This window comes from Phyllostomus hastatus, unplaced genomic scaffold (assembly GCF_019186645.2).
Source record: "Phyllostomus hastatus isolate PE091 unplaced genomic scaffold, TTU_PhHast_1.1 phas_contig_30, whole genome shotgun sequence".
NCBI lineage: Eukaryota > Metazoa > Chordata > Mammalia > Chiroptera > Phyllostomidae > Phyllostomus > Phyllostomus hastatus.
Window position 1 is genome coordinate 7,019,698 of NW_025333841.1, and position 20,285 is coordinate 7,039,982.

The following is a 20,285-nucleotide window of genomic DNA, read 5'->3' on the forward strand; positions in this document are numbered from 1 at the left end:
GGATGTTGCATAAGAAGTTTATAAGGCAGTAGTGAGTTTCATTTAAAAACCATTGAGTTTAAGGAGTCTAAGGAACATTTACCTGAAAATATCTGCCCAGAAATTAGTAAGATTTGATCTGGAGCATAGATGAAAGATGAGTGCTAAAGATGGAAGTACAGGAAGTAGTTACAGAAAAGGAGAGATGAATATGCTGGAGGGAGAGAGACAGAGGAGAGTAATGAAATAAAAATCCTGGTAGGATACATTTTTTTATCTAAAATGAAAAAAGAAAATGAAAGAATGAGTGATCAGGGAGAGGACTTCGGAAGTGAAAGGGAAGGACCTTGAAGGAACTCACAAAGATGGCTTTGATCTTCTTGGGTCTTCTTTGTAAAATTTGAGATGAGAGCAAGAGGAGTTAAGGAAAGATTATATCTGAGGAAAGTCATATCTGAGGAACTGAAAATATTGGCCTAAGTGAATCTAATCAGCTTGGCTTTCTTATTGATAGAAATAGATTAAAGTTGTATATGCAATGTACTATACTAACAACGATATAAGTCCTTTGGGGACAGATACTGAATCATCTATTCAATATAAATGTGTCATATGAATAAGAATAAGGTATGGTTCTTGTTTTCAAGGAGCATGTTGTACCCCTTACCACACTGAATATAGTAAGTGTCCTGGCTTATTGATTGATTTGGTATTCCTCTATTCCTTCTTCCTGAACAATTGCTGTGGTTTGCAATTTGATGGGATTGTACTGCAGATTTTGACCTTTGTCCACCCATAAGATATATGCCACTGATCATATATTCATACAGTTTACACAGTTCTTCTTTGTGTGCTAAGACAAGAGAGAATGTTAGCAACCCCCAGGATAAGGACACAAGTGATTCTAGCGGCTCTTTCAACCAAATGGTTTCAAGGTAATGGTTTCCAAAAGTAAATTCAGGAGGCAAAGCAGTACACCTCTCTGTATTTCAGTATCCACATGGTAGACTGTGATAAGAACAGTAATTTTCAAAATTTGTTAAAGAAGCAGAACCTTTTGTTTTTGAAACAAAATTGTGTATTAAAAAGCTCAATGGGTATATAAAACAGATCACAGCAGAAATGTTCTCTATGAATCAGAAGTGTGGGGCTTGGGTTCTCACTAGCTAGGCTTACTCTTTCCTCCTCTCCATTTTACCAATGAAGAAAGACAATTACAGAGAAGCAAAAAATTAAGTTGCCCTAAAATTCATTGTTAATAAATGATACAGCCAAGACTGGATTCTAAGTCTCTTTCTACTCTACCATATTTGCTCAAGAGTATTGAATTTACTAGGGATCTATGCTGTCTTACATTCATTGGAAAGTAAAAAAAAAGTTAAAGATAGAAAATCTTCCTTAGAGGAGTTAACAATCACAGCATGGAAATGAAACAAAATTGTATTTATTCAGAGAATATTTTCTGAACATTTGTTACTTTTAATGCGCTAGGAATTTAAAGGCTAATAAGACCATAGGCCCTTAAGTTCACAGGACTAATAGAGTGTGTTGTAGACTAAATAACAGCCCCCAAAGATATCCAGATCTTAATCCTTGAAACCTTTGAATCATACCTTATATAGTAAAAGAAGCTTTGTCCAATGTGATTAAATTAAGGATTTCAAAATGGAGAGATTATCCTGGATAATCTAAATGGGATCTACATGTAATTACAAATGCCCTCATAAGGGGGAGGCAGAGGCAGATTCTACTACACAAGAGAGAAGACTATGTGGCAACCTCAGCAGAGAGATATCTGAAGTTGCTAAGGCTTTGAACATGGAAGAAGGGGTCATGAAGCAATGAATGCAAGGAATTCAGAAGACCTATAGAATTTGGAAAAACAAAGGAAATAGATTCTCTCCTATAGCTTTCAGAGAGAGCTTGGACTTGCTGACACCTTGGTTTCAGGCAGTGAAGCTGATGTTAGACTTCTGGCCTCCAGAATATACAGTTCAGAGAATGCATTTCTGTTGTCTTAAACCTTCAAGTTTGTGGTAATTTGTTATAGCAGCAATAGGGAATTATTATAGGGAAATACTCACATAACAAGATAACAAAGTGAAATGTGAATGTTTGCTTTGTCAGCACATACACTAAACCTGAAATGATAAAGAAGAGAGTAGCATGAAACAGAAACATGGCATGTTTCATAGTGGGGAGAGGATAACAGTTCAATAGTTTATTCTAGATAAATTGGCTATATCCATATGACAATCAAGTAAATGTGGATTTCTATTTCACACTACAAAAATCAGCTCTAGGTGGCTTAAAAGGCAAATATGATAAATAAAACTTCTGTTAAGAAAAAAATTCTTGAAAGTATCTTTATGACTTTAGAGTAGAAAAGTAGTTCTTTAAGAAGACAAAGAAAACATACATTATAAAAGGAACAACTTGAAAAATAAAATCACTGTAAGTTAAAAATATCATACAAAAATATTTTTAAGTAAAAAGATACACCACACATTGGAAGAAAATATTTGCAATGCACATGAGCAAAAACAAAAGGATTAGTATCCAGAATATGTAAAGAACTCCTATAAATCAATAAGAAAAAGGTCATTCCAATAGACAGGATGAAGGTATGATTTTAACTTATGATGTGGTAACTCTATAATGGGGTGCAGAGCATGGGCCCCCAGACAATAGGGGAACCCAATCCTGAGGGCAGGATTGTGGTGGGGGAGCAAGGGAAAATGGAAAGCACAGCATTTAAGATACTTTTTATAACAAAGACAAATTAACAGCCAGGACTTCCTGAAGGGAAGAAGGCTGCTGCCCAGGGTGAATTGCATACTGACAGTGAGAACATGCAGTGACTCATAACATAGCTGGGGTGAGGTGAGGGGCTGGGTGTCCTAATTGGATGCCTGTTCATTGCTGGGAACTGTTGCCCTGACTAAAGATGGCAGCCAAAAGAGTGTTAAAGACACTGGGGAACTGGCAAAAATGGTAGACACTAACACACCATAGGAAGGTCTGGATTATAAGGTCACATAGAAAGTTCTAAGCTGAGCATTTAAATTAGGGCAGGCCGAAGGTCAGGAAGAGAGTGATGAGGTCAGAGGAGGTCTGCAGAAGAGGTCTGCAGAGAGGTTTTCAGAGAAGTCAGCCACAAGGTCAGTCTGCCTGGAAGTCTGCCTGAACAAGATGGTGGCAGAGCTGATGGAGTTGCAGCGACGCACCAGACCAAGCACACAGGCATGTGAGAGATGCTTGGAGCTGAACTGTGACCAGGAATGCTGAGTTGCAGACTTCTGCTTCTCTGAAGGACATACGAAGAAGGCACTCTTTTGGTATGGGGGCTCTTGGTACAGGGCTTTAGAGCTAGGTACAAGCTCTCTCCCTCTGGGCTTTTGGCATTTTGGACATTCTTGGCCTCTGACGCTGCTTCACACATGGATGGGAGTACTCATTGGACCAGGAAATGTGGGGCCCACCAGCAAGTTAGACCCTATATGGCCAGGAACCCACTCCTAGAGGCAGGATCCCACACAGGGACTCATGCCTCCCTGGGCTCCAGCATTGGAGACACCTTGATCCATTGTAGCATGGCACACAGTTTCTTGAACTGCTAGCTACATGGAGACTGAGAGCAGCACACCCCAAATCCTGAAGGAGAGAGCTGCTGTGAGAGGATGGTGACTCTGAAACCCACAAGTGCACATTCCAGAGAGGATGGAGACATGTTTGTGCAGCTGGCTTAAGAACAGATAAGGATATGGGGAAATTTCTGAGCATGGGTTTTGCTTATAGCCTAGTGGGGAGCAGGGGAAGTGCTGGGTATCATAGAAGAGGAGGGCTGTGAGCAGGAGTGCTCTCAGTCCCCCCACCCCAAGGTTGGAACCCTATTAATAAAAACCTGTTTCCTTCCACATTAATTATTGAGTCATGTAGATTCAAGACACCAAGTGGCCGAGCACCAGTTTGCATGGTTACAACTCCACATAGAGGGAAGAGAAGGAAAACAAAGTCTACCTTCCATTCAGTTTCCTTCTGATACTCCCCATGTGTAACCAAATAAAAGTCAAAGGCAAGGAAATCCTTTGCTATCCTGAATACTGTTAAACATCATGGACCACATAGCAGGATAGGAAGGAATGAATTGTAATCTGGAGTTACACAAGACCCGCAAGATTTTAAAACCCTAGCCATGCTATGTGTTAGAAAGTATGTAGAGCCTGGCTGGCATAGCTCAGTGGATTGAGTGCGGGCTGCGAACCAAAGTGTCGCAGGTTTGATTCCCAGTCAGGGAACATGCCTGGGTTGCAGGCCACGGCCCCCAGCAACCACACATTGATGTTTCTCTCTCTCTCTCTTTCTCCCTCCCTTCCCTCTCTAAAAATAATAAATAAAATCTTAAAAAAAAAGAAAGTATGTAGACCAAATGCAAATCCCATATAATTATGTTGGGACTCCAATTGCTTTAGAGAGCAATTTGTTAATATTTATTAAAGCTTAGCTCATACACACTTTATGACCCAACAGTTTCACTTCTATGTATATGTTCTACAGAAATATATAATATATATGGAGCAAAAGAGAAGTATAAAAAAGTTCATAGAATAATTATATGAAAAGATTTTTTGAAAAAATAATCCATCAGTTAGAAGGATTGTTAACTACATTATAGTATACTCAAGGATCCAACATGGAAGAATCTCACAAACAACATTGAGTGAAAGTGTGTATCACAGAAAGATACTTCCATAATAATTCCATATAAGGTTTATGAAATATAGCAAATAATACTATATGGTATATAGTTCTACATGTATATGTAGTTAATTGATAGAATTACATGGAATATAGACATTAATTCAGGGTTAAGGAAGAGGGGGCCCAGGAAGCTTCAATATACTGATGATATTATTATTAACTTGGTGGTGAGTAAATAAGTGATCAAAATGTCATTTTATTCAAACTTATATATATGCACATATATATAATGATTTTTAAAACATGAGGGGTAATAGGTGCTAAAAAAGAGGTATGCCCAAGGGCCTCTGGGAGTGCAGACAAGGATCCCATATCCTAGACCTGGTAAAGATGGTCAGGGAAGGACAGCAAGATGAGCTAATCAAATGGTTTAGACCATCATAAAACCTCTGGGAGGTCAGTGTAGGAAAAAATCAGTGTGGTGTGGATACATCATCGAGGAACCAGACTTTAAATGTGTCTCAAAGAATGGGGAGGAATTTCAAGGAGAGAGGAGAAGTTGAAAATAAGGCAGCTAAGTCAGAGAGATGGGACACAGGCACATTTCTAGAGAGAGCTGAACAATGAATGTTTCCATGCAAGAAACAAGTTTTATCCAGTAGGGCTTTAAATTTTATTCATTTAGAAACCAGAATCTCCCCCAGAAAAATTTATGCTCAATCCACAAAGGGCAGCTCAAGGTAGGGGGATTTGTTGGTTATGGTATGGCTAGCATCCCTTCAATGTGTATTATGCTCTAATGCTTGCAAAACTTGTAAACCCTCACAGCCCTGAGAGGTGGGAAGGCAGGCAGCATTGTCACCATTTTATAGGGGACAAAAAAAAGCTTTAGAGAACTACAATAACTTGCCCAATGTTACCTCACTAATAAGTAATGGTGTCAGTTGTAGAACCGGTTCTTTCAACTGCAAGTTCGAAATTTACTACCTATTCCACATTTTCAAAGGTGAAGTTAGATCAATATTCAGAACACATTCTCTTACATAAGCACAAATCAAATTAAGGGCTTTTTAGCAAATTGGAATGGAATGAGAGTGCTCACAGGCCCATTGCTAATAATTTGTTTGTATAAGGCAATTATTTATTTCAGTGGGGTGAACTGCCCAATTCCTTGGGAAGGGCAGGTTGGTAAGTGATTGGTATTTTCCAGTATGTATAACCTTTATCAAAGTACACAACCTGATTAAAAGTGTAATCTTCTAGTGATAAATGGTTCAGAGATTACATTTCTTCTATTAGACCTGAAATTCTATAAATAAAATCAATGAAATAAAACTGGTGAGTTCTGTTAATAGAGTAGTCATGAAAATTGTTCTTTGGGCCTCTAGGATATATAATTTATTTTTAATGTAGACTGAAAAAACTGTTAGAAATGTGTCTAATTTACACTTCTTTTTTTCTCTCCTATCAACAGATTAGTAAACCTATCTAAGAGCCCAGAGAAGGGACAATGCATGATCTCAGTGCACTTGTGGGTAACCAATTGGGTTGAAATGGTACAGAAACATATCAATCAGTTTACCTTTGGAAACCTACTCTGACCCTACTTGCTTGATATTTTGGGGGCAAACAAAGACATGATATACATTTTCTGACGTCAAGAAATTTGCAGTTACATTTGGGAACTATAAAACATTGCAAAAGTAAATAATGAGGTATAGACTATAAGCAGTGCTTGGAAAACACGAATTACAATGCCTATCAAATTTTTACTACTCAATAAAAATAGGTAAAGTGGCATCTTGGGAAACTTTGTGCCAAGAGTTGGTTTCTTTCTGAAATATTTTAGGAATATGGTGAATCCATGTGTTTCTTACACGGTTTGAGTCCCACACTGTGTAAAAGGCAGAAAACTGCAGAATGGCTCCTGAACTGATTATTCAACCAACACAGCCATTGATTTGCAAAGGTGATTCAATTTACTTTAAATTGCCTGTACCTTGGACTGATAATAGTTTAAACAGATAAAAACCATCTGTTTAAAATTTTTCAAATAGTATTATGTAACTTGCATTATTCCCCAAGTAACAAAAAGATAATACTTTATCCAATCTTTTAGCACATGCCAAAAATATTAAGCATTTAACCATGATTTTAAATATAACTGGAGATACTTTATAATTAGAAAAATTTTCATAAAAAAACAATAAAACTAGTGTTTAAGGCTAAGAAACAAAAGCAGTATGCAGTAATTGGATGAGCTCAAAGAAAAAGAACAAAGAATAAGCAATAACATATTAAATTATTGTTAATTGGAAAAGCCAAGATGTTCCTCCAGGCAGAAATAAGTAATTAGAATGTGGTGAAGCTCATTATCATCATCTGGGTTGGAAATAAAAAGTAGATTTCATCTCCTCCCTACTCAAGTTTCTCTCAGTCAACAACATTTAGATAAATCTACTGGTGAGACAAAGCAAGAATGTGATCGAACAGAAGAGTTCATCCACCCATTGCTAACAGAGCCAAACACTAGCCACTGAGAATTGTGGTGGAGAAAGATTGGCCATTTTATTATGGATGGTACCACCCAGGAGAACAGGAAACTAATGCTCAAAAGCCCAAACTCCTTGATGGCGCTTAGGTTATAGATTATCCATATATAGGGCAAAATTACAAGACACCGTTGGTTAGGGGTTTGGGGTCATGCTGGGACCTCTTTGGTTGGAGGTGGGGCAAAGGTAATAAATTATTTCTTTGGTCTTGAGGACAGCTCTGAGGTCTCTTCTGCAGTCCTTCCATCTGGTTTCATGGGAACATAGTGTGGGGGGTCATTCCACCTTAAGACTCAAGAGCTGAAACATAACTTAGATCAAGATGTTATCTTTAGCCTGCCAGAGGTCTAGGACCTTGTAACCAGGTCTGGGCTATTGTCTTCTGCTGCCTCAGAGGTTGCTAATATAGGTAAAGGTCAGGTCTCTGAGGGGTATGTACATGGAGAGAGATATGATTTCTAGAGCTAGGATTTTAAAGCTAAATTTAATCAAAGTCATAAAAACCCATGGTTTCACGAGAAGTAAAACATAGTATCTCCACCCTTTTTTTCCCTTAGAAACAGAGTGTACCTGCAGGCTTCTGATGTCCTATCTTCAATCAGCACCTCTGAGCTCAGGGCCACCCCCACACAGCAGGATGTGTGAAGCAAGGCAGATAGCAGTCTGCCGTAAGAACAGGCTTCAACTCTCCAGATCTCACTGATGTACAGATTTCTGCTAATTGGAATATTGTCTGACTAGATGTATGGCCTACACCGCTCTACCTGCTGATCTTCCTGCCTCCACCCACTCTCAAGCCTTGATTAACAAACCTACATGACTCCTTCTAGTCTGCCTGTTCCATTATCACTCATTTCTCTAGGGTTACAAGATGCTGTGGATCTTTCCTCCAGGTACACTGCTCTGAATTTTCCTATTCATTTTGTGCTGCAGTATGAAAATCTATCCCACATACCAGGAAGCAGGCCCTAGATTCATGTTTCTCAAAAAGTGTCTTCCCACAAATCCACATGTAGCTTATTTTTTCCTCAACATTCAGGTCACAGCTAATGTCACCCTTTATAGAGAGAGGCTTTCCCAGGCCACTCTTGAGAAAGGTGCCCTACCCCCACTTTAAGTCATTATCACATTATCCTCTTTTATTTTCTTCATAATAGTTAACACTATCTAAAGTTACCTATGCATGTCTTTCTTCTTCAGTGAGAATGCAAACTGCCACAAGCAAGAACCTGATCTTTCTTTCACAGAACTTTCTTCACTGTGCCTGTGACCACATCTGACATATAATAGGTAGGTTCTCAATAAATATGTGCTGAATTAATCCAACACTGAGCTAACAAAATCACCCAGATATCCAGGAACATCACTGTGTATTAGGTCAATGAGAATACAGAAAAGCTATTTGTGCTCTGACTGGTGTGGCTCAGTTGGTTGAGCGTTATCCCCCAGAGAAAAGTTCGCTGGTTCAATTCTGGTCAGGGCACATGTTTGGGTTATGGGCCAGGTCCCCAGTTGGGGGAGTGCAAGAGGCGACTGATCAATTTTTCTCTTGTACATCAATATTTCTCTTCCTTTCTTTCTCCCTTCTTCTCTCTAAAAATAAATAAATAAAATCTTTAAAAAACAAAGCTATTTGCCTTCTGTTACCTACTAATGACCTTCCTTTCTCCTTTGTATAAAGCCAAATGTGGAAATATGTAAAATTATATTTGAACCAGATATGCATGTGCATTTGAATATGCCACTAGGGTTGTCTCATGTAGCTACAACCTTTTAGCAGTTGAATGAACCTTATAAAACTGAATTCTTTGGAGAAGTAGTTGTTTGGACAGATAATTTTTTTAGATAAATGTAGATTAACCATTAAGTGCCAGAAAAGTATTAATAGTTTAGTGGATTTTTTCTATAATTTTTAAGCACTTGCAATATTATGGTTTATAGCAGACGACTAAAGACTAAAATATGCCCTGGCTGGCATAGCTCAGTGGATTGAGCACGGGCTGCGAACCAAAGTGTCACAGGTTCGATTCCCAGTCAGGGTACATGCCTGGGTTGCAGGCCATGACCCCCAGCAACCGCACATGGATGTTTCTCTCTCTCTTTCTTTCTCTCTCTCTCTCTCTCTCCCTCCCTCCCTTCCCTCTTTGAAAATAAATAAATAAAAATCTTAAAAAAAAGACTAAAATATATTTCTCATATATATTTGATCTTCCTCCATGGTTCTGGTTCACAGCTTCCAAAATCCTTGGAATTTCCTAAATAATGGGTGCTTAAAGTTATCTTTTGTTATGGTAATCAGATGACTTTTGTAAAGCACCTAAGGATGGGGGGTGGTTGCCAACAAAGTGATTAGAGGGTTGTAAATTTCAGTCCCACTTCCAGACCTCTGGGGAGGGGCTGGAGATTGAGTTTAATCTCTAATGGCCAATGATTAAATCAATCATGTGAATAAGAACTGGATTTGGAGGGCTTCTGAGTTAGTGAACACTTAGAGATTTGGAACGTGGAACAACTGGTTAAGCATGGAAGCTATGAGTCCTTACATCATACCTTGACCTGTGCATCTCTTTCATTTGTCTGTTCCTGATGTTGGGAACAAGGAAATTAAGAACTAAATTTAACCTTAATAGACAAGAACCACATTGTAGCTAAAAAGAAATGATAAAAGAGACAAAGTACAGTTAAAGCAAACATCCTGTGTCTAGCAGATGCTCTCCCCTGGGTAGGCTAGATAAGCAGTGCTTTGTAGTTTTTAATGAGAAAATAGAAAACTAGCTAGCTAGAGCCAGGAGATTACTAGGTTAATGAACAAACATCCTGCCTTCCCGCCTTATGAAAGAATGCTTGGTTTGAAATTTCCGCGCGCGGTCTTTGTAAGCGAATTACTAACTGCCACGTCTGCTTCTGTATAACGCTTGCTTGCCCGCCCATATATAAGAACGTAGTTGTAAGCGCTCGGCGTGGCTCTCGTTTGCAGCTCCTTGTGGGCACTGTGTCGCTGGACACTTTAAGAGTTCTCCCCTGCGCAGGTTAAACTTGGCCAATAAAGTAACATCTTTGATACCCTGAAAGTCTCTGATATTTGTTCTCCAGTTTGCTGGATGCTACATTTTAGAGGCCCCAGCGAGATCACAGGTCGGAGATTGAAGGGACGGCTCGAGCCGGGTGAGTAGTGAGGATCCTCTTTCTGTTCTCGGTTTCAACTCCGGAGTAAGGAAACTACCCTGTGGTTGTAGGTGGGACGCCGCCGGCAGTCCACCCAGGGGCTCCCAAGATGTGGACGCCGCCTGGGAGTTTTTCAGTTACTGGGAAAGAAAGTTCCGTGACCGGTCACATTAAAGAGGGAACTTTTGCGCTGCGCCGCGCTGCGATTGAAATATTTGAGTGTGTGAGTGAACGAGCTCGTGAGTGACTGTGTTTGTAGCCCCACGGGGAAACCTACGGGGCATGAGAGGGCCCTAACCTGCGGTTCCTGTGTCGGATCATATGGCATAACGGCTGGCAGTCTAACCCGGACTCTGATCGGGCAGCCTTAGCCAAGATCGACATCACCTCACGAGAGGGCAGGCCAGGCGGGCGAGCGACTGTGTTCTGTGTCTTGTTTTGTCTGCGCATTGTGTCACAAGTTGACTTCTGAATTACATGCCTAATTCGTGTGTGAGGGATATTGCCTTGTCTGTCGCCTTGTTGGTTTGTATTATTTGTCTCTTCTCCTATCTCCTGGACCTCATCAGAATGGGCCAACAGGAGTCGGTGCCGGGATCCCCACTTGATTGTCTGTTAAGGAATTTTTCCGATTTCCAGCGGCGAGCACGAGGGTATGGAGGACCCCCACCGGATCCGGAATTTTTAAGAACCTTAAGTCAACTCGAGTGGCCTGCATTTGATGTTGGGTGGCCCTCGGGGGGGACCTTTGACTTGCCCACCCTTTTTGCTGTTCGAGCCACAGTATACAGGGTTCCCCATCCAGATCAGTTCCTCTATATAGATGTCTGGGTCGACATTGCCACCGAGCGGCCCCGGTACATCAAGAAGTGTCAGGGTGGAAATCAGGGAGGGAGGCGGGCGGTGTGCCTAGCATCAGCGGGGAATAAGGTGAAAGGGAGGGGAACTGAGACCCTGGTCACCGCATCAGGCGGGCCCCGGGATGGCCGAGACTGTACCCCGTCTTACCAGGGCTGCTGGAGGACCATTTAGATCCTGTGAATGCACCCCCGCCTTATCCCCGGAAGGAGGAGCCTGATTCTTCCTTGCAGGAGATAGGTGGAGTTTCCAGCCCACCACATACGCGAGGGGGAACTCGCCACGGAACGGGCATGGGAGGCGCCGCCATCTTGCCGCTCCGGGAAGCGCCCCCCGCACCGGATGCGCCGCTGCGGGCACCCCCACAGTTAATCTATGTTCCCTTTTCCACTAGTGATTTGTATAATTGGAAGCACCAGAATCCCCCGTTTTCTGAGAAACCCCAGAGATTGATTTCCCTCCTAGAAACCATTTTTAGGACTCACCAGCCAACTTGGGATGATTGTCAGCAGATTTTGCAGACTCTCTTTACATCAGAGGAAAGAGACCGTGTTATAAGGGAGGCGGCAAGATCTGTATTGGGACAGGAGGGGGAGACAATAGCTGGTAGAAGTGAGATGGAGGACATCCTCCCCTCTCAACCCCCTGCTTTGGACCCTAATACTACTGGGGGAAGGGACGCGCTCCTCCAGTACCGCACGGTTCTTTTAAGGGGATTAAAGGCAGCAGCAAGGAAGCCTACCAATTTTAGCAAAGTCAGTTAATGGCTCAGAGAAAAGAAAATTTACATATGACAGATAGAAGGTCAGAAGAGAGGGGCCAAGAAGATCTAGGTATTAAGACTGCTGCAGGCTGGTCAGAGTTCCTGCAGCCCCAGCAGATCCACTCCTGTGAGTGAAATGGGAAAAGTGTGCCTGAACTGGCATTGCTATCTTGAATTGGTCAAGAAGCCAGATTTGGTGGAGGAAAAACCCCTACTGGGGCAGGGCAATATCCTTTTCGAAGACTTTTTTAGTGAGAGTAAGGCCAGAAGGCCAGTCTGCTAGATGTTAGCTGGCACATACTCTGTTTTGTACATTGGATCTGTTAAACTGGAAAAGCTCAAACCCTTCTTATGGACATAACCCTGCTAAAAAGACTGATTTGATTGTGTCAGTTTTTTTGCCACTTATCTCCTCAATTGGGCAGACATAGGAGCCTTATGGAATTCTTTGCTTCAGTAAGGGGGGATGAGCAGAGGCTGGTGTTGGATAAGGCAAATGGAAAGGCTTGGAGATTAAACCAAGAAAATCCAAATGGGGCTCTGGGCCTTCCCAGGGCAATACCTATAACTGAGCCCAACTGGGACCCTTAAGGAGATGGCCTTTCTCTCTTAGAGCATTATAAGGCATCCCTAAACAGAAAGTCTAAGTAAGTGCAGGCCGTGCAACAAAAGTCCACAGAGGACTCTTCCCAACACTAAGAAACAGTTAAGGAGATTCCCGAGGATGGCAAGTGACTGCTGCATTTGAATTCCAAGCTTTGGGCTCACTGCTAATCCACTGTGTGAGGCTCTGAAGGGACCAGAATATAGCCCTTTAAAGTGGACAAAGGACCGCACTCAGGCTTTTGAGTCTCTGAAAGTGCACCTGGCTTCATCACCAGACTGGAATTGTCTCATGGAAAGAGAGTGAATGTGTGTATCAACTCAAGAAATCACACAGAAGGTTAGTAAAATCCTAGGAATTAAGTGAAGACTCCCGTGCCACATCCCCGACCGCTCTAAGACCCGGGTGGAGGGGGAGAGAGGAACCACGAACTGTCAGAGGCACCAAGCAGAATCGGTGAGTGCCACATGCTGAGTCTAAGTACTGAGTTTAAGTATAATCCTTCCCAGTGTGGGAAAGGAACCAGGATTAAAAAAAAAAAAAGATTAATGGTTAAATCTGAATGTGTAAAAATTATGTGTAAAGAATGTGAAAGTTTTAAACCTGGAGTAGAGGAAACCTGAATTGTTTTCTGGTTTTGTAGGAAACGAGCAAGATTTCTAACATTGGTGTTGTTTCTAATCAGAAACCTTCTGTACTTTAAGACCTAGGAAAGGTTGCCTGTAACTGGTTGGGGAGGATGCCTTTGCCACTCGGGACTCAGGCAGGGTCATTTGGGGCTGATAAGTGCTTCAGCAATGGGCAAAGCAGCATGTCTCTGCCAAAAGACCAGGCCTGAAGAAGCATGTCTCTGTGCAAGAGAATGCCCCTACCTGTGTACTGTTCTGGAAACTCTGTGTTTTGGATTTTGCTCTGTATCTGCTCTAAAAAAGAAATTAAGAATTCCAGGGAAGGTTAAAACTTCACACTCTATAGGAAAGTAAATAGGAAAGTGAAAGATACATAAATGAAAAAGGTGTATAAAAGAAAGAATAAAAGGTTTGTAAATGTTAAAAAGGTCCATGGAAAACTGTAAAGATAAATGGAAAAGTGAAAGTTTTAGAAAAAAATTTATGTGGTGTGTGTTAGTAATGAAAGGTATAAGGCATAAAGATACAATCTTGGTGGATATCAGAAGCTGTATAAAATAAAGGGTTTGTGAATGTTGCAGAAAGTCTGTGGAAGTGAAGGTTTTAAGAAGCCTGGTGGATATCAGAAGGGAAAAGATTTTCCTTCACGCTTTGTATTTTTCTCCCTACCTGATCCCTCCAGAATTTTGCATTCTGAAGGAGTGATAATATAAGGTTTCTTTGCATAAAACCAATAAGACTGGTCGTTAATAGTGGTTTTGTTAACTGAGACTTTGACTGGAATGTCACACCTGAAGGAGGCATGTATGGGTTCTGGTCGTCACCAGAAAGCCCTGAGGAACTGGGATTGACTTGTGAAGCTAGCGTAGGCCCACGAAAAAGCCTGGTACTTTGGTTGGTTGTGTGGTTCATGGCAGTCTTTCCAGGGAAGGAACGAAGGTTGCTTTTCTGAAAGATGGCCAAAAGGAACCTGTAAGCACAATGGAAGCCTCAAGGATTTGAGTGAAACAACTGGTACAGGCGAAGCCAGATGGCAAATGTGTGACTCTGCTTCTGTGCTCCAGGGGGGCGGACTGAGAAGTCAATCTAAAGGCTCCCTGTGTGAGTTCCAGCAAGGTAGACTCAAGGATCATAAGTGATCCAGGCTGCTCTTGGTGTGTTTATGCAAACAGTCAAAATTAAAAGTGGGACTCAAAGTAGTCCCCGTAATAAGTGAGGGTGATCTTAAGGAGAAAAATTGTGGTTCAAGGAAAATCACAATACTTAGTATTGGACATCAGATTGGTGCAGCTAACTGTCTTAAAAGTTTGTTTTCATTTGAAAGTTGAAAACTGGGTTTGTAATATCACCAAAGATGTACAATTTATAGGTATGGAAGACTTGTGAAATTGCCATTGCTAAATGTTATTGCAGGAAGGACCTTGCAATTGAGTGTCTTCCCAAGAGACAGTCTTACAGGCACAGAGACTGGTTTGGGGATTGTTGTGTGAATTTAACCTGTATGTTCTTCTGTTTTCATAGGGCATATGCCTATGACTTCATTACCTGAGTAATTGGTTGAATGAGTGAGTGAATATAAACCTCACTTTAAGGAGCCCATTTTCATCATCACCCCCCTGAGACTCACGGTTTGGCTGAACTGAGTGGTTGGGTTGGTGAATGGTTTGGGCGGTCTGTGGGCCTCACTTTAGAGCTAATTTTGCCTTTTCTGTCTTGATGGCTTGGACAGAAAGGGCCCAGGTATCTGAAAGGAGGGAAATCCTAATACATTCCCCTCAGTCCGAGCGAAGTATAGCAGGCCACAAGTTTCGGATAGGTGTAGCATGCCTTGTACACCTTCCTCCAGATAAGCCATTCCTTACTTACGTCCCTGCCTTTGTCATTTAGTGGTTATGATTTAATTGTGCCTTCCAACTTTTTCCAAATCTGTCACCTCCAGAATAGGACCAGGATGCCAACGGTCCAGTAATGCCAGCCTTTGGACACCGAACCTGCGACTTCCTGGTGACAGCCAACTGACCAGGATTCTGTAAGGTCCTTCCCCTTACAGGAAGGACTCCCTCTGTGCTGCACACCCCCCTCCCCTTTCGGGGCACTCCTGACCCATGGGTGGGTAAAACAACGTCCATTTTTCAGCCGGAAGCAGTTACAAGAAGATGAGACCTTCGTCCATTGTCCTTTAAAAGAATTTAAAGTGGGTATATCTAAAAGGAGGGTGCAGCCAAAGGGTCCCCAAATAGAGATTTGGAGGACAAAATCCCCAGAAAATCAATTAGAAGAAAAGTAGACTGGACCTTGGGATATACTCCTGCTAGCAATCACTATAGGGCCCTACATTTTAAATAGGGTCATAGCCTTTATTAAAGAAAGAATAGAAGTAGTAAAGCTAATGGTTGTATCCCAACCCTATACTATGATTCCTGATGATGAAGAGTCAAGGGTTTGACAAACCCCCAAGAGAAAATGGGGGAATGTTGGGAACAAGGAAATTAAGAACTAAGTTTAACCTTAATAGACAAGAACCACATTGTAGCTAAAAAGAAATGATAAAAGAGACAAAGTACAGTTAAAGCAAACATCCTGTGTCTAGCAGATGCTCTCCCCTGGGTAGGCTAGATAAGCAGTGCTTTGTAGTTTTTAATGAGAAAATAGAAAACTAGCTAGCTAGAGCCAGGAGATTACTAGGTTAATGAACAAACATCCTGCCTTCCCGCCTTATGAAAGAATGCTTGGTTTGAAATTTCACGTGCGGTCTTTGTAAGCGAATTACTAACTGCCACGTCTGCTTCTGTATAACGCTTGCTTGCCCGCCCATATATAAGAACGTAGTTGTAAGCGCTCGGCGCGGCTCTCGTTTGCAGCTCCTTGTGGGCACTGTGTCGCTGGACACTTTAAGAGTTCTCCCCTGCGCAGGTTAAACTTGGCCAATAAAGTAACATCTTTGATACCCTGAAAGTCTCTGATATTTGTTCTCCAGTTTGCTGGATGCTACACCTGAGTTATATCCTTTTATAATAAATTGGTGATCCAGTAAGTACAATTTATTTTGAGTTCTGCTTGCTGCTAGCAAATTAATCAAAGCCAGGGAGGGGGTCTTGGCAACCTCAGATTTATAGCCAGATGGTCAGAAGTACGGGTAACAACTATGGGGCAGTAAGGGCAGTCTTGTAGGACGGAGCTCTTAACCTGTTGGAATTGGATACTATCTCTGGATGATGGGGGAACTCAGGAGTTGGAAAATTTTAGTTTAAGGTAGTAGCTAATAAGCCTAGTAGTTAATGCATGTAAAAAGTTATTGTTTCAGGAACTGCAGTAGGGCCCACCCTGACACCAAGAGACCACAACCTTTGTACTCCAGAAGAGACCATAAAGCAATCAAGGTGGTATCTGAGCCATTGTGTTCCAGGGAGAGACAGTCTTCCCCCCTGGACACAGGTAAAGAAAATCACCACGGATGAAAGGATATTAGGGGATTGCTAGACTACAGCTTTTATCTAACTAACCTGTTTCCTGAATTCCAAATCCCTTACCTACACTTTTCACCCTTATAAAAAGGCTGGCCTGAAAGGAAAAGGACAATGGTCTGTTAGGGTATATACTGGCCATCTTCTCAGATCATCAGCCATCTGACTAAAACACCCATAAAGATTCAATCCCTCTCTCTGTTTACTGGTTTTGGTAGTGCCAGGCAACGGGAACGCTGGCTTTTCCAGTTTCATGGACACATAGTATCAGAATCAAGTTGACACTCTGCTGGTGTCTAAAAATTGTTTGTTGATATGGGGAGAACTGCCCCCTGTGGCAGGAAATTGATTCCCAGAACACCAGAAAAGTATTTCTTGGCCTTAATAAAATGTAGCAAGGACAGGAAACTCTTAATAAAATGTAGTAAGGGCATACGACTTGAGTTCACCTGAACAAAGATTCCCAAGCATTCAGATATTGCATTCATTAAGGGTGAACCAAGCCCTGTTACCAGCATGCGTAGGATGGAGCAGTCACTTGAGCGAATAAATTTATTCTGGTAGTTTATCAATGCTTTCCAGAGCATTTGGACTCCCATGTTGGCTCTTTTAAAGAAATATACCTGTTTCCTTGAAATCCAGCAATTAAAATGATCTTTAATCAGTTTCTTTTACCACTCTATTTTTGCAGGCTAAGACTGAGCAAATCTTGCTGCACCCACATATTTGCATATGCCATTTAATGCAAAGTTGCAGCCTTATATTATCTCTTTTTTACAGATGAGCAACAAAGGCCCAGAGAATTTAAATAACTTGTCTAAAATCCACACAGGTGTGTATGTATATACTGGTTTTTCTGAAATTGATTACTTGGTTTCCCAAATAAATAGTACAGGCAAGACCTTGTTGAATTCTAAGTCCTCGTCTCCTAAGAAGATTTGTCCATTGCTTCTCATTAAATAGAAATTAGATGTCTAGATTAGTTTTTATTTGTATCATCTTCCTTATTTTTAGGATTTTGCATAGTTCTTTTTTGAGAAAAAAGTTATATATTGTGATAAAATTTCATACAGTGCAGAATGATACACAATGAAATGTCTCTAATCTCAGTTCCTCCCCGCTGAGGCAGCTGCAACCCAACTGCTATTAATGGTCACTTGTGTATCCTTCCAAAATATGCATAGACTACAAGAAACTACACACACAAAAAATACATACACACACGTATATTACATAAATGGAAGCATCTATACCTTGATTTTTTTCACTTAATGATATATCTTAGAGGGTATTCCTTATCATTATAAACATGCATTTTTCTGTTTGGTTGCTTTTTTAGCAACATTTTACAGTTAAATCTTTGAAGTACACATGAAAGATGGAAAGAATGATACAGTAAGTACACATTAAGCAGATCTTATAATTAACAGTTTACAATATCTACTTTATCACATATCTATCCACCAATAAATTCAACTTATTTTCTTTTTTTAAAGATTTTATTTATTTATTTTTACAGAGAGGTGAAGGGAGGGAGAAAGAGAGGCAGAGGAGCATCAGTGTGGGGTTGCCTCTCACGTGCCTCCCACCAGGGACCCAGCCAGCAACCCAGGTATGTGCCCTGAATGGGAATCGAACCAGCAACCCTGTGGTTCCCAGACCAGTGCTCAATCCACTGAGCCACACCAGCCAGGGCTCAACTTATTTTCTTTTTCTTTTTAAATGCTTTTTTTAAAGAGTATTTTTTTAAAGATTTTATTTATTTATTTTTAGAAAGGGAAGGGAGGAAGAAAGAGAGAGAGAGAAACATCAATGTGCAGTTGCTGGGGGCCATGGCCTGCAACCCAGGTATGTGGCCTGATTGGGAATTGAACCTGCAACACTTTGGTTCGCAGCCCGCGCGCTCAATCCACTGAGCTACACCAGCCAGGGCTTCAACTTATTTTCTTTAATGCATTTCACAATAAGTGGCAGACATCAGTTCACTTTCTCAGAAAACACTACAGACTGTAGATCATCAACCAGAATAAAATGTGTATTTATAGTTCTTTATTTTTAAAAAAAGATTTTATTTGTTTTTAGAGAGGGGAGGAGAGGAAGAGGAACATCAATGTGTGGTTGATTTTTGTGAACCCCCTTCTGGGAACCTGGCCAGCAACCCAGGCATGTACGCCTAGACTGGGAATCGAACCAGCAACTCTCTAGTTCACAGGCCGGTGCTCAATCCGCTGAGCCAGCACACCAGCCAGAGCAATAGTTTTTTACTTAAGGGAAAATTTATATAAAATGAAATGTAGAAATCTTAAGTGTTAATGTTCAATGAGTGTTGCTAACAGAATACAACATAAAATCTAAAACTCTATCAAAATAGAGAACATTACCATCACTCCAGAAATTTCCCGAATGCCTCATTCCCTGTCAACTCCCACCCACACCCTCACCAGAAGCAATACTCTGATTTTTTTTTCACAGATTAGTTTTGCCTGTCCTAGAACTTCATGTAAGTGGAATCATATACTATGTACTCTCTTGTGTAAGGAGGCCTATTTCATTCAGCATAATATTTTTGAGATTCACTGATATAGTATATATCACTTGTTTATTCCTTTTTATTGTTTTTCATTGTATAAACATGCAATATATATTATTTTACATAAATGTAAATCATCCATCTCAAATTAATCTTTGTTTATGATGTGAGGCAAGGATTGAGTTTCATTATTTTTCCATGTGGATAGCCAGTTTTTCCTCTGCTATTTGTTCTCTTCAGTGTTGCATTGTTTTAGTGACTTTCAAAAATTAAGTAACTGTTACAAGTGTGGCTATTTTTCTGAACTTTTTTCCATTTATCTTTTTTTAAGAACTAAAAACAATTTTTGATTGATTTTTTGAGAGAGAGAGAGGGAAACATTGATTTCTTGTTTCACTCATTTATGCATTCATTGGTTGATTCTCCTGTATGTGGTCTGACAGGATCTAACTGGTAACAGTGGCCTATCAGGATTATACTCTAACAAACCGAGCTACCCAGTCAGAGAGCTCCATCATTCTTTAGGCCAGTATTATACCATCTTGAGTGACATGACTTTACAGTAATTCTTGAAATAAGGTAGTATATTTCTCCAAATTTGTTGTGATTGTTCCTAACTGCTTTCACTGTTCTAGATCCTTTTCATGCTATATACATTTAGGAAAATAGGTTATCAGCATGATAGGATTGTGTTTGATATTGCATTGAATCTGTAAATCAATTTGGGATAATTGACATCTTAAAATGAGTAAGTGTTCCAATTCATGAACATAGCAAATATCTGCATTTATTTAGGTGTTAATTTCTATCAGCCATTGCTTGTAGTTTTCAGTGTAGAGGTTTGCAACGTCTGTTGTTATATTTGCTTCCAGGACTATGATGTTTTTCACTGCTGTTGTAAATTTCATTGCTTGAATTTTAATTTCCAATTGGAGCTGTTTTATATGAAATATAATTGATTTTATATGTTACCTTGTATCCTGCAACTTTACTAAAATGACATAGTTCTAATAATTTTAGTTGTAGATTATGTGATATTC

At 40.6% G+C, this 20,285-nt stretch overlaps 1 pseudogene; it reads left to right on the forward strand.

The window, feature by feature from the left end:
- Positions 1–827: 827 nt before the first annotated feature.
- On the forward strand, positions 828–965 carry LOC123819162 (annotated as a pseudogene).
- Positions 966–20,285: the final 19,320 nt, after the last annotated feature.